The following is a 14,667-nucleotide window of genomic DNA, read 5'->3' on the forward strand; positions in this document are numbered from 1 at the left end:
CCCCCCTCCAAAAAAAAAGCAAAAAAAAAAGAATCAGGGGGACAAAAATAGATCAATTTTACAAAGAAAAGGGGAATAATGAGAAAACATGCCAAGATTTGAGGATACAGACAATGCAGCACTTAAGGGAAATTTTATATGACTAAATCCCTTTATCAACAAAACAGAGATTAATAAATTGAACATGCAAGTAAAAAAAAAGAGACATATATATTTCAAAATAAACACCACACCAAAAATTTTAAAGTCAATGAAAAAAATTAACAAGTTAAAAGCAAAAAAGCACTCAAATTGATAAATAAATTAGGTTTTAAAACAATAAAATAAATTAAAAGTTTAATTTATTTAATTTAGTTAATTTGATTTTTTAAAAGGAAATCCAAATTTGTCAGTATAAAAATTACAAAAAATTTACAACTGACAATGAAATAAAGAAAATTGCTAGAAATTATTTTACCTAATTATATATCAAAAGGGATAATTCATATGAAATGGATAATTATTTGTATACAGCTCAGATAAATTGAATAAGAAATAGAGAATTTAAATAATAAATTTTAGGAAAAATAAATCAAACAAGTCACAAATGAATTTCCAAAGAAAAAAAGCCTAGGATGGTTTCACAAATGAATTCTGTCAAAGAACAATTGATTTAAATATTATAAGAATTATTTGCAAAAATAGGAAGATAAGATATCCAACTCCTTCTTTAATTAAAATATGATCTTGATACTCAAATCAAGTAGAGACAAAGCAGAGAAAGATTTATAAATCATTAATCCCAAATGAATATTGATGCAAAAATTAAATAAAATATTAGCACAGAGAATACCACAACATATTGAAAAGATTATACTTTCTGATTATTTTGGATTTATAACAGGAATGCAAAGTTGGTTCAATATGAAAAAACTATTTTTAAAAAGAGCATTTTAATAAATAAACCACCTTAACAACAGTGTCTAACAAATATTACCAATAAATCATGATCTATTTATTAATAAGTATTAATAAAATATCATCAATTCATTAACAAACATTATTAGTAAAATAAATGAACTATATTAACAAAAAGCATAAGATTATATTAATGGATATTAAAAAATGGCTTTTTACAAAATACAATACCTGAATTTCTATTAATAATACACACACACAAAGCATTGTAATAAATGGACCTTTCCCCAGTATGGTAAATAGTATCTATCTAACCCTCAGGCCAACATTTTATGTAATAGAGAAATGCTAGAAACAATTCCAATAAGATCAGTGGTAAAATATGAATGTCCATTAACATCACTATTATTTTCTCTAGTGCTAGAATTGCAAACTAGACCATTAAGAAAAGAAAAAGGAATTGAGGAAATAGAGGCAAAAGGAAAATCAAGCTATAACTTTGTGTAGATAATATATTTTATTTAGACAATCCTAAAGATTTGACTAACAGCAATTAAAATACTAACATTATCAAAGTAGCTAACTTTGCTATTTTTAAATTAAATCTACGTACATAAAGCAACAACTTTTTTCCATATTGCCAACAAAACCCAGGAGGTGAGAAATAAAGATAGAGAAATTCCATTCAAAATACTACAGAATATATAAAATATTTGGTAGCCTACCTACCAACATATGCATAGGAGCTATATAAATACAGAATCAAAATACTCTACAGAAATAAAGATAAACAAAATAAATGAGAAATATAATTGTTCATTATCAAGCTATGCTAATATTTTTAAAATGACAATACTAACTAAATTAATTTACTTATTCAGTACTATAACAATCAAACTCCCAAAAGATTACTTTTTAGAGCTAGAAAAAAAATGATGATGAAATTAATCTTGAGGTAAAAGATAAAAATTTCAAGGGAAATAATGAAGAAAGATGAAAAGGAAGAGGGCCTAGGAACACTACATCTCAAAGTATACTAAAAACTAATGATAATAAAAACTATTTAGTACTGGTTAAAAAATAGGCAAAAAATTTCAGTGGGATAGACTAGACATGCAGCACACTTATAGGTAAATACATATACTTATAGTGTGTTCAAGAAGACCCCAGGTAAAAACCGCTGGAAAAACTGAAAAACATTCTGGTAGAAATTAAGTTCAGAACCAACATCTCAGACCAGAAACAAAATGATAAAACATTATATCGAAGAGTGTGCTGGTAACTGCTTAACAAACACCTCTCTGGGGGAATGGGAGAGAGACAGGGAGTGGGAGAGGGACAACATATGTGTGTGTGTATACTTAAAACACACTTCTAAGCTTAATCTGAATTTTAATACTTTCCTTCATCACTTTCTTAAGTCTAGAGTGGCACTAGACAATCAACAAAACAAAATATCAAGGCTTGATTTGAATCTTTGGTGATTTCCAGGTTTTTAATGCTCACACTGACAATTTAACAATCAGCTTTCACACTACAGTATGAGCTGGTTCCAGAAAATGCCTGGACAGCATTAAAAAATCTAGAAAAGCAGGGAAGAAAATGCCTTTCATAAACTATAAATTATAGAAATTAAAAACCAAAGAAATAAAATGTAGTTTTCATTGCATAAAATTGAAAAGGTTTTTTAAAATACAAAAAAAAAAAAATCAATGCAGTTGAAATGAGAAGGGAAGCAATTAATTAAGGGGGAAACATTTACAGCAAAGGTTTCCCTGATAAGGCACTCATATCTAAGCTATATAAGGACCTAATTCCAAAATATATGAACAAGAGCCATTCCCTTATATATAAATGGTCAAAAATGTAAACAAGCAGTTTTCAAAGAATGATATTCAAGCTATTGACAGATATATAAAAACAATTGCTCCAAATCACTAATAGACAAATGCAAATTGAAGTAACTTTTAAATTTTATCTCAGGCCTGTAATATTAGCAAAATGAAAAAAGGAAAATATTAATTATTGGAGGGGCTATGGGAATGCAGGCACAGAAATGCAGCTATGAATTAAACTGGTCTTTCTGGAAAGTAGTTTGGAAAGGGATGGGAACTATATAGAAATAGCGGTCCCAAAAGTTTGTGCATACATTTTAACACAACAATATCCCTGCTAGAGTTATACCCCAAAGAGATCAAAGAAAGAGAGAAAAATATTTATAGTTAATTCTATGTACTGTAGCAAAGAATAGCTTCCCTTTGGTTGTCCAGTAATTGAGGAATGGCTCAACAAATTAAAGCATATGAAGAAAGTATGGAGGAAATGGTTAGAAAATCATTGAAGACTTGTATGAACTGATGCTAAATGCAGTAAGCAGAACCAAGGCAACTATTCCTACAATAAAAACAATGCTGTAAAGAAAAACAACTTTGAAAAACTTTTAAGAAATCTGATCATTAAATAACCAGACAGAGGACCACTGATGAAATAAATACACTACCTCTCACCTGTCAGAAGTGATTGAGGTCTCAAGGGGCAGAGATAGATATTTTCAGACATGGTCAATATGTAGATATGTTTTATTTGACTTTACAAATTTTTTATAAGAGTTTTTCCGTTCTTCTTTCCTCCTCCACCATTTTTGGAGAGGCGGAGCTGAGGGGAGAGGAGGGACTAATAATGTTATTAAAAAAAACAGAAGTGGGTCATTTCAGCATTTTAAAATTTCTAGAAAGCAGTTCAGAAGGAAACAGGAGCAGAATACATTTGAAAGTACATTGAATTTATCATATACTCAAACGGAAAAGCAAGCTGCACCTATAAGTATTTTTGGTTTCGTGTAAAATTCTGTTTACTCTGCCTTGTATATAAAAATGCCTATTGTCTTTGGTGTTTGTTAATTCAGTTTTTCTAAAGTGCTTATAGAAATGTCAGTTAGTCCCATTCGTTATTATTTGCTGCCTGCATCCTCATCGCCAAGTGGGATGCCGGAGTTAGTAAAAGGAGCCCTGTATCAGCTCTCCCGTGTAGATAATTCCAGAGGTCTCTCGAGAAGATTTTGAGTTGGGGGTCTCTGGGCGTGCCTCTCAGCTCTGCGACCTGTCCGATCTGCACAGCCTAAGGACACCCTTTAGGGTGGCTGCACCTCTGGCGAGCCTCAGTTTCTCTCTTCTGTAAGACGAGGGGGGCTGATGAGCTTGCTGCGGTCCCGTCCCCCCCCCCCCAGCTCCAACACCGAACTACAACTTTTGTTTTCTAGTCCAGAGTGCTGTTGCACGCCGTCACTCGGGGCTGAAGAACACCGGGACTCAGGACTTGGCTGAGAATACGCGGCCCTCCAGCGGTGGCCGTGTGTCCTATGAGCAGCCGTGATCATTGTTGTGCAACTTAGTTAAGTCCCCCGGGGTAAACACTTGCAGCCGAGCCGCGACTTGGGGAGCACCTACATAAAGATGTCCCCCAGACGTTCAGCCCAATGCGTCAGCATCTGCAGCAGCAGCAGCAGCAGCAGCAGCAGCAGCTTCGGGTGCCCCCGCTCGCCTCCACCTGCTTCGGCTCGCAGCTGCACACCACAGCCTCAAGCGGTCTCCGCCGCCGCCGCCGCCCGGGGGGGCTCACTGTGGGGGAACCCCGCTGGTCCAGCGGAGGAGTGCCGGCGCCCGTGCAGACTTACGTCCGGGGCGCCACTGAGCGAGTCTCTCCATCCCCCGCCCTCGCACGGCGATGGCTGCCAGGCCCGCGGAAAACGGAGCTGGGTGTCGGGGGGAGGCGCATCTCTGCTCCCCAGTTCGCGAGGACGGAAGCAGACCTGAGTTGAACCTTCTCTGTGGCTTCCTAGGGACGTTTTCATTATTGTAAGACAAAAAAAAACCTTTGTACCAGGAGTGGGGTTCGAACCCACGCGGACATATGTCCATTGGATCTTAAGTCCAACGCCTTAACCACTCGGCCATCCTGGTGCAGGTATGGAGGCTCCTCTCCGCCCGCCCTACAAGGCTCTGAGGGCGGGCGGGCACGGCTGCTAACTTTTTGTCCTTTCTTTTGTGTGTCTGTAGGATTATCCACGGCCAAGCCCCTTCTCTCCCGAATACCGGAGAGGCTCCGCCACATCCCACCCTGTTTATTTATTCCACAGTCGCTTCCTTTCTCCCGGCCTCCCTCTCTCTGCCGCCTCACGGAGGCGGGGGAGCCGGGAGTGAGCCGCGGCGGAGGCGGAGACAGCAGCAGCCCCAGCGTTTCCGGCTTAGGTCGGGGCTACGCTCGGTGCCCCGCTCTCGGGCTCCTCCCAGCACCCCTCAAGCTCCGGTGGCGGCCGGGCGCTACAAACAAACCGACCGACAGAACAACTTGCCTCCCCCCTCCCCCTGCGGGCTTCCTCGCGGCCTCTAGACGGGAGGCGGCCAAACAAGGAGGAGCTTGCCTCCTTCTGTGTGGTTAGGAATAGCGAGGCTCGGATCAGAGCCGGGGCACAGCCGCGCCGGCTTTATTGTAGGAAAGTTCGGGAGTTGTTTGGACAATTATTTCGTGTGAAAACAAGGAAACAAAGAACAACCAGCATTTTCTCTCCAACTGACAGTCCCAGAGAATATTTATACAAAGTCCGCGGGGCGGGGCCGATCTCTTCAACCAATCCAAACATACTTCCTGTGTGGCGTCATTTCACTTCATCCAATGGCTTTTCCAGTCTTTTTCTTCCATATGTCTTTTCTCCCTTAGGCAAAAGCTGGGGTTCTTCAGCTATTTTTTCTTTCTTTCTCTTGTAATGACGCTTTTAAATACATAAAAGACTTAGGCTTGTAAAGGGAATGCATTATATTGTTTATATAAACCATTAGAATGTGAGTTCCTAGACAGCAGAGGCTTATTTTTCTATTTGCATCCCTAGGGTTAAGTAGAGCGCTTTTCATTCATTCATTCATTCATTCATTCATTCATTCATTCATTCATTCATTCATTCATTCATTCATTCGTTCGTTCTTCCATTCTTCCATTCGTTCTTTCATTCATTCATTATTGAAATATAATCAATAAAATACAATAAATCTCCTTTGTAATAATTGTCAATTATTTGAAATACAATATTGAAATTCAATTTTCAAATATATATATATATACATATATATATATATATATATATATATATATAGTACACACTCAAACACATATATAAAATCACAATACCCTTGATTAAGAACATTAATTGTTAGGGGTGTTTAGTCCTTGTTCAACACTTCTCTTGATACCTCTGTTATATTCTCCCATGATATAGCTATGGGACTAACTGGGATAGGGTGATAAATCCTCACTGCTCTTAGAATAGCAAGGGGTTGCAAAGAATAATAGAGAGGTTTTTGGTTGTCTTGAGTTGTCATTGACTTGCCCAGTCTTCAATTACCTGTGACATCTGAAGTCTTAGAGGTCTCAAGACATGCTATCTTTATTTTAATCTTTAAACAACTTTTAATATGCAATATTGTTACATATTTTTGTTGTCATTACATGTTTCAAATGATTTGGCATTGAGCTCACAGATTTTTGACACATTTGTAGTTCTTCATCATGATACCATACTTTTATCACATTAGATATTAAGCAAACCTTTGACAATTTACTTTTCCAATTCTGCCTTTGATTATAGCCCATAGGTTTTCTTTCTTTTTTGAAAAATTCAATTTCATTTTCAGACCTGCATTCTTTCTGTCCCCTATACTTCTTCCCCACTCACCATTCCTTGAGAAAGAAAAACAAAACCCAATACATACCTACATATAGACATACAAGTCCCATGTATTGTCAATGAAAACAAATTCTTTCATTAGCCATTTTTTTTTAAATGCCTTGATCTGTACTCTGAGTCCCATCATATCTTTATCTGGAAATAGGTAACATTTCATCATGAGACCTTTGGAATTGCGTTTGGTTGTTATGTTGATCAGAATTCCTAAGTCTTTCAAATTTTTTCTAATCAAATTTTTAAAATAAAAAATCAAATATTTTCAAATAGGTCTTTTTACTATTATTGTTATTGTACAAATTGTTCTCCTAGTTCTGCTCACTTCATTTCTAATTTTTCATCAGTTCATACAAGTCTTTCCACATGTCTCTGAAACCACACACTTCATTTCTAACAATATAATAGTATTCTATTGCATTTATATGCATAACTTGTTCAGCCATTCTCCCAACTGATGGACACCCTATCAGGGCTATTGCCAGACATCTTGACTTATGTCTTGCCACTGGACTCTGATGACTCTGGAGGAAAGAAGTAAGACTGATGACATTGTATGACTTTGCCTCACTTAAATCCAATTCCCTCACAAGTCAATACATCACTATCCTAATGTCATTTGATCCTCTTTGAGAACTAAGGACAAACAACAACAAAATAACAAGGACACCCCCATCATTTTCCAAGTTTTTGCCACTACAAAAAGAGCAACTACAAACATTTCTGTTCATATAGATTCTTTTCCTCTGGGCAAATGAAGTCTTGTATTCTCTGAGGTCTGACTTCTTCTCCATGATGCCACCTCATCATTCAAAAACTTCAGTGTCATATGTTTCAAAAGCACATTTAGGATACAGAGCTGTGCCTCCATAGTGAAGGAGTAATGCTCTACAAGGCCAGCTTGAAAGCTGAAGTAGATTGTGGAAAGTTGATCCGGTATATTTCACTGGAAAAGGTTGTGTTTTCCATCAATAGCAAGGTTTTAGGTGTGTGGGTGTGTGTATAGCTTAATCATCTATGTGCAATTCTGGATTAGACAGATAATTAAAAATTATTTTGTTCATTGGACACAACTATTCTATTTAAAGAGTAAAAAGAATTTTCTGCATTCTTACCCTTCTGTTTTAGCTACTGATGAATCAGGGTGTAAGGATGATAGTTATAGGGAAAGCAAATCTCTTTTCTGTCTTAGTTTAACATTAACTGACAACAGCCACCCCATAAATATCAAAACATATATTTTCTGCTTTCTATACCAGCACTAAAATGTCATTCTGTTTCAAGGTCTATGAATTGAATCCAAGCAGAGTGGCTTCTTGCCTTACTTTGTGCCTATTGCATCTCACAGAATGAATGCCTTTCCTCTTCCTCTGACATCTCCCCAGGCCTAAAACCAACTCAATCCTTCAAAATACAGCTCAAATGCAGCCTCCTCCATCAGAACATCTCAGATCCATCCCTCTTAACCACTTACATTTATTTTGCTTTACAGTTACTTCTGTGAACTTCTTACTCGCTTCTACCCTTCACCCTTCTCTGAATGTAGGGTCCTCAAAGGAATAGATTAACTTCTTATTTCTATTTTAGAGAAGTTGGTTGATGCAGTGAAAAGAATGTTTGGTGTTCCACATTGCAGTCCTCTTGCCTTGGTTACTACTTGCCTTGCTGTTACTGCTTCAGTAGTCTTCTTTATCTCTGGTTGATACCCAAATGATCCTTTTTTTTTTTTTATAAGCAATTGGGGTTAAGTAACTTGCTCAAGGTTACAAGTAACTTGCTCAAGGTTACACGGCCAGTTATTAGCTCTGGGTGTGGTACTGAGCATCTGAGCCCGGACTTGATCCAGGTCATCCCGATACTGGAGCCGGTGCTCTTACTTGCTGAGCCACCCGGCCGCCCCTAAGCAATTGGGGTTAAGTAACTTGCTCAAGGTTACACGGCCAGGTGTTTCTGGGTGGGTGCTAAGTGTTTGAGCCCGGGATTCGATCTCCAGGGATTCGATCTCCAGGGATTCGATCTCCAGGGATTCGATCTCCAGGTCTTCTCAACACTGGAGCCGGTGCTCTTACTCGCTGTGCTACCTGGCCGCCCCTCCCAAATGATCCTTTTCAATCCTAATTGCAACTCACAGAAAAGGGAGCCATCAAAATCATCCCTAATCCATGGAGATTTGAGGAGATAGCCTCAATCTTCTCAATAAAATGCCAGTGGGTATGCCCAAACTCTCCATGGATAGCCTCAAACAAAGGTTCATCTTCCTTTAAACTCATCAAACTCATTAGATTGCTTTAATGGGAATGTAAATTTAAAATCTTCCCTGCCCCTAGGCCCTTTGATAGGCTAAGTGCACCTGGAACCTGTGGCCAGAGGCTTGTTTTTCAGGAGATACTTTGTGATTGGGCAGTAGGTCAAGAGGGTTGTTACATTCTCTGAGCCAGGTGAAGGCTATATAAACCCTGATGTAATGCTTTGTTTTGGGATTCACTTTGAGAAGTCATGTGTGATTTGACCAGATGAGACTCTGGGCAGCCGTGGAGAGCCCCCCCCCCCCCCCCCCTTTGAAAACCCAGATGTTGATGCTTCCCTCTCTGGTAACTGTGACTAGGTATGGATGTAATGGTTGGACAGTTGGAGGCCTGTCTGCTTGATCTGTTTGTTTCTCTGTCTTCTTGTAATTTCTGCTTGTAACTTCTGTATACTCTGAAGTTCGGGGTGCTGACTTTTTCCCCTGAACTAGGTAAATGATATGTTTGATTGATTAAAACAAGATTGTTAACCCATTTTGAGTTGCTTTCCTTTAGAAAAGCAGATCTAAGAACCTGTGTTGGCAGTCACCCTGGGGGTGCTAGGGTGCTTGCTGTTAAGATTGCCATGATCAACTACTTAAAGAAATACATAATGAAAAATATTTTTAAAAATAAGAAAAATTTGAAAAACAAAATGAAACATAAAAGAATTAACAAAAATGATTACATGTGTGTCTATAAACTTATTATTTACTGGTTATTAATCCCAGTCCCAAAAATGGGTATATTGATTTTTTAAACACATTAGTACTCACATTGGCCTTGTTTTATGAGTCTTCCTTTTAACTTGTCCAGCATATTTACCATGGATTAGTGTTCTTTATCTTTGTCATTACTTACAGAGTTGTGGTAAGCATGTATATTATTTTGATTCTGCTTTCTTATTGTGCTTTTTCATATAAATCTTCCCATATTTCTTTGAATTCTCCATAATCATCATTTTAGGGCATGATAATAGTCCATCACATTCTGTACAAGAATTTTTTCTGCCATTCCCCACTCATTGGACACCTTGTTTGCTTCTTCTTTGTTTTGCTTTCTTTTTCACTATAACAAAATTGCTGCTAGAAATATTTTTGTATAGATGTGTCTTTATTGTCCTACTAATAACATTCGTAGGGTTTATTCCCAGTAATGAGTCAAAGGGTCTGTATACTTTTGCAACTTGTATAATTCCAGCTCATAATATTTTAAATAAAGGGAAAAGATGTGTTTCATATTGTAGTATAATGAAATGAGAACTAGTTCTAGAGTTAGGAGGAACTGAGGTAAAACTAGTCCCATTACCTATGTGAACTTAGAGATTCACTTAGTCTCTTTGGCCCTTTGTCTTCCATCTCTAAAATGAGAAGTTTCAGGCTAGGAGCCATGTCTGGAAAGTACAAAGCAGCAAATTTAGGCTTGATGTAAGGAAAAATTTAACAGCTTTCAAAAAGTAGATTGGAGTATATTTGTTGAAAACATGTTTCTTTTCACTCAAAGTTTTCAATGAAAAAGTTATATGGTTATAAGATCGTGGATTGGAGTAAAACAGGGTTTTAGGGCCTATATTTTTTAATCCCCCCATTTTGTTGCTTTTTGGTTGTTTCAGTCATGTCCAACTCTTTGTGACCCCATTTGGGATTTTCTTGGCAAAGACACTGGAGTGGTTTGCCATTTCCTTCTCCAGCTCATTTTACAGATGAGGAAACAGAGGTAAAAGCAGGGTGAAGTGACTAGTCCAGGGTCACACAGCTAATAAGTGTCTGAGGCTAGATTTTAATTCAACTCTTTATTTTATATATGAAGAAACTAAGGCCCAGAGAGGTTAAGCAACCTGCCGAGATCACTCTGGCAGAAAATGGCAGAGGCAGGATTCAAAACCAAGTTCTTTGTTTCCAAATACAGTGCTTTCCAAAATGAACAATGATGCAGAGTATTTCTTGGGCAAGTTGTAGAGGGGATTTTTGTTCAGGTACCAGTTGGATTAGAGCAATCAGTCATTCAATCTGCCCTCCCTCAAGCATTCACTAAGTAGCTGCCCTGTACCAAGCACTGTGCTAAGTTCTGGGGATATAGTCCATCAGGAGAGATAGCATGTACAAATGCAACTATATGCAAAATAAACATGAGATAATTTTGAGGGAAGACATTGGCAGCTTTGGGGACACGGAGTAGCTTCTCTAAAAGTTCTTCCAACTCATAGGTTTTATGGTCTTTTTCACATGCTTCTCTCTTTTCTTTCTCTTCAAGGTCACTCAAAATTGAAACATTAAAATGTTGTAATTGTGATGTTCCCACACCTTTTGAGCCAACTTCCCTCTTAGAGTTTCAAGCCATGGGTTCATTCTTATTTTTTAAATCTGTTTCCCTAAAGTCTAAGAGGCATGCTGTTCTAAGGTGCTCTAAGCTCTGTTCTAAGATGACAGGGTAACTTTCCGCTCATGTACCTATGATTCTCAGTTCACCATCCAGTTCTTTATCATGGATCAGAATCAAGACCAGAATGCCACAGTCCCTTCCTGCTGCCTCTGCTCAGATAACACTGCTGCCTAAAATTCATCCTGAAAATGAACTTCCTGCTACTTTACAATGCCTGGTAGGGCTTAGACAGGAGGTGACTGAATGGCAGGTCTCACCACCAACACAGGGCTCATCCTTTACCTCTCTGTGGAGAAGCTTTCAAATGTCAGGGAACCTGAGGCCATTTTCATTGGGCTTCTCCCTTCTGTGTGCCTACCCTCACTAGGACTGAGCCTTTGACCTGCCCTACAGCATAGGAGATGGCCCTGGATGATGGACAAACAACAATAACAGCAGCACAGGAAATATATTGCTATCTCCCCACTTTTGGAATGAGGCAATCTGGATTCAAATCCTGTCTTTATCTCTTACTAGTTGTGTGAATGTGGGCAAGTTATTTATTTAAGTTTTCATACTGCATACACTGGTGCAGTAGATAGAACTCTGGGCCTGGAGTCAGAGAAGGATCTGAGTTCAAATCCACTCTTAGACACATTCTAGCCGTGTGACCCTGGGCAAATCACTTACCCCCTGGTTTTTTGGGGTTTTTTTGTTTTTGTTTTTGTTTTTGTTTTTTTTCAGTTTCTCCAGTTGTAAAATGGGGATTTAAAATGGGAACTATCATCCCAGGACTGTTGTAAGAATCATATGAGATAATATTTGTAAAGTACATGGCACATAGGAGGCATTTAATAAGTATTTGCTCCCTTCCCTTGTTTCCACTGTTATTTTCCTTATCTATAGAATATGCATAATAATATTGCATTCTCTACCTTAGGATCATAGTTTTAGTGATAGAAAGGACCTAAAAAGATGATTTTCAAAAGTCAAGCATTAAAAAGAATTCTTTATGAGAGAGTAGCAGAGTTATAATAATGATCTATGAGACGTAGAACTTTAGAGCAAAAAGATACCATAAAGAAGCGTAGTGATGAGAAACAGCTCATGGTTTGTGATTGGAAGACCTGGCTTTGAAACCTACGTTTTCTACTTATTGCTGATGTGTCCTTGTGAAATTCCCTGTACCTCTCTGGGGGGCCCTCATCTGTAAAGTGAAAGGATTTCACCAGAAGCTCTTTAAGTCCCTCCACTCCCCCACCCCCCACCATGGTCCAGTCGTTCTGGAAAGTAATTTGGAACTTTGCCTAAAAAGCTATTAAACCATATATATCCTTTAACCCAACAATACCATGACTAGAAATATATCCCAAAGAGGTCAAAGAAAGAGAGAATGAACAAAAATATTTATAGCAGTTTTTTTTAAGTAGTGTGAAAGAATGAGAAATTTAGGGGCATATTCATCAGATGGGGGAATGGCTGAACAAGTTATAGAACACGAATGTGATGGAATACTATTCTGTCGTAATGAAAGGAATGGTTTCAGAGAAACTTGGGAAAATTTTTATGAACTGATGTAGAGTGAAGTAAGGAGAACCAGGGGAACAATTTATACAATAACAACCGTATTGTAAAGATTAACAACTTTGAAATATTTAGGAACATCGATCAACATAGGTTCAACCACAATGATGAATGATGAAGACTAATGATGAAACATGCTACCTACTTCCTGATAGAAAAGTGGTAGACTCAGAGGCTATTTTGATATAACTATTGGGGGAATATGTTTTGGTGACTCTATGTGTTTGTAACAAGGATTTTGTTTTTCTGGGTTTTTTAAATTTCAAGGGTGAAAGTTATGGAGAGATGGGAAAAATAAAGGGGGATTAAAAAAACTCATTTAAAAAGAATATTCAATTTTAAGACAATAAATTCATATAAGTGCAATGTCCAATCTCAACTTTGGAGAATTGGTGCAGAAACATACTTCCCTTCTTGAAGTAGAGATTTGATAGACTAAGGGTACAAAATGAGGCATATAATAACAGTTGATCAATGTGTTGGTTTGCTTTGCCTAAATGTACTTTGAAAGGAGGATTTAATAGGAGGTTAGTGAGAAGTATCAATAATGTTTTTAAAAGAATCAATAAACAGTTTTTAAATGTTCTTTTTCCTTTTACATTATTCCTGAACCACAGGCTATTTTGCTTATCTGTTTTTTAATGTATTTTGAAAATGAGAGCTTTTAAAAATTTAAAAATTCTATCACTAAGAGAAGTAGGAATGACTTATGATGAAATATTTCCTAGTCAAACTGTGGTTTCCTTAAGGAAATGAGAAACTACTGAAAAGTCAGTGAGCTTATTGATAATTACCCAAAGGAGCAGACACTGAACAATGGAATATACTGCTCATCAGTGATAACATTTAAAAAATCAAAGTACTTTTAGTTCTGTAAAGCTATTTACTTCTGCCTAGTTCAAGCTTATTTGTCAAAGTGCATGTTGTAACGACGCTCTACTCAGAAACATTTCTTGTTAGACAGGTTCCTTCCAGAAACAAGATTACAAAATGAAGCTGAAGATTGCAAAAGGAAAGAATATCACGTCATCAATGCTTTTTAAGGGTGTGTTTGGATCAGGAAAAGCCACAGATTACTGGAAGACTAATGAAAGAAAAAAACAGACAAAATTATATATACCTATCTATAAGAGCGCTTCCTATTTTAATTATTAGAACTTATAGGCAAGTTCTCTATAAACTATCAAGAACTACAGAAATGTGAAGAATTGGGGGGTTTTTTTGGTGCTTGGAAGGGGCATAATTAGTACTTACCCGCTTTGCCCTTCTCAGATTTGCTCCTTGACTTGCTTGTCCAGTCACTTTGTCAAGTCCTGTTGATTTTATCTGCACAATCGCAATGGCATTCATCTTCCCCTTTACACCTCTACTAGTTGAGGTCTTCATTACCACTTCACCTATTGTAATAGTCTCCTAACTGCTTCCTCTACCTCCTGTCTCTGTCTCTAATCCATTCTTTTGAATAATGCCTTCTATGTTTGAACTAGACTGGATTGCTACCTGTCCTCTGATATCATCTCGATTCTATGCATTTGTGTAGGCTGTCCCCTACGGCTGGATTGGCTTGCCTGTTCACTTTTATCTGCTGAAATATTTCTCTTCCTTTAAAGCCAACTCTCCCTTTATGAGGAACTGCCTTGTTTTTCTTTTTATATGTCCTCTGCTTTACCACAATATAGTAAATGCTTAATAAATGCCTTTAATAAGATATACAGGCACTGGGGTATAGAAATCCATCTTACCCTACTAGAAATGGGGGAGGGGGGAAATGGGGGAGGATTTAAGAGAGAACAGATTGGGAGAAGGGGT

The 14,667-nt window shown here is 37.6% G+C and overlaps 1 protein-coding gene and 1 non-coding gene across 4 annotated transcripts in view; both read right to left on the reverse strand.

Moving 5' to 3' along the window:
* Window positions 1-14,426, reverse strand: part of LOC138176559 (utrophin-like) — a 382,659-nt gene extending 368,233 nt beyond the window's left edge. For all 3 annotated transcript variants that reach the window (XM_069107343.1, XM_069107341.1, XM_069107346.1), the window contains exon 1: window positions 14,113-14,426. The gene's annotated coding sequence lies outside the window, so the exon portion shown is untranslated. The remainder of the gene's footprint in view (window positions 1-14,112) is intronic.
* TRNAL-UAA (transfer RNA leucine (anticodon UAA)) lies at window positions 4,774-4,856 on the reverse strand. The gene has a single exon. It is a non-coding gene; the product is annotated as a tRNA-Leu (tRNA).
* Window positions 14,427-14,667: the final 241 nt, after the last annotated feature.

This window comes from Petaurus breviceps, unplaced genomic scaffold (assembly GCF_028583685.1).
Source record: "Petaurus breviceps papuanus isolate PSGF00001 unplaced genomic scaffold, PetGlider_PUasm1.0 89983, whole genome shotgun sequence".
Lineage (NCBI taxonomy): Eukaryota > Metazoa > Chordata > Mammalia > Diprotodontia > Petauridae > Petaurus > Petaurus breviceps.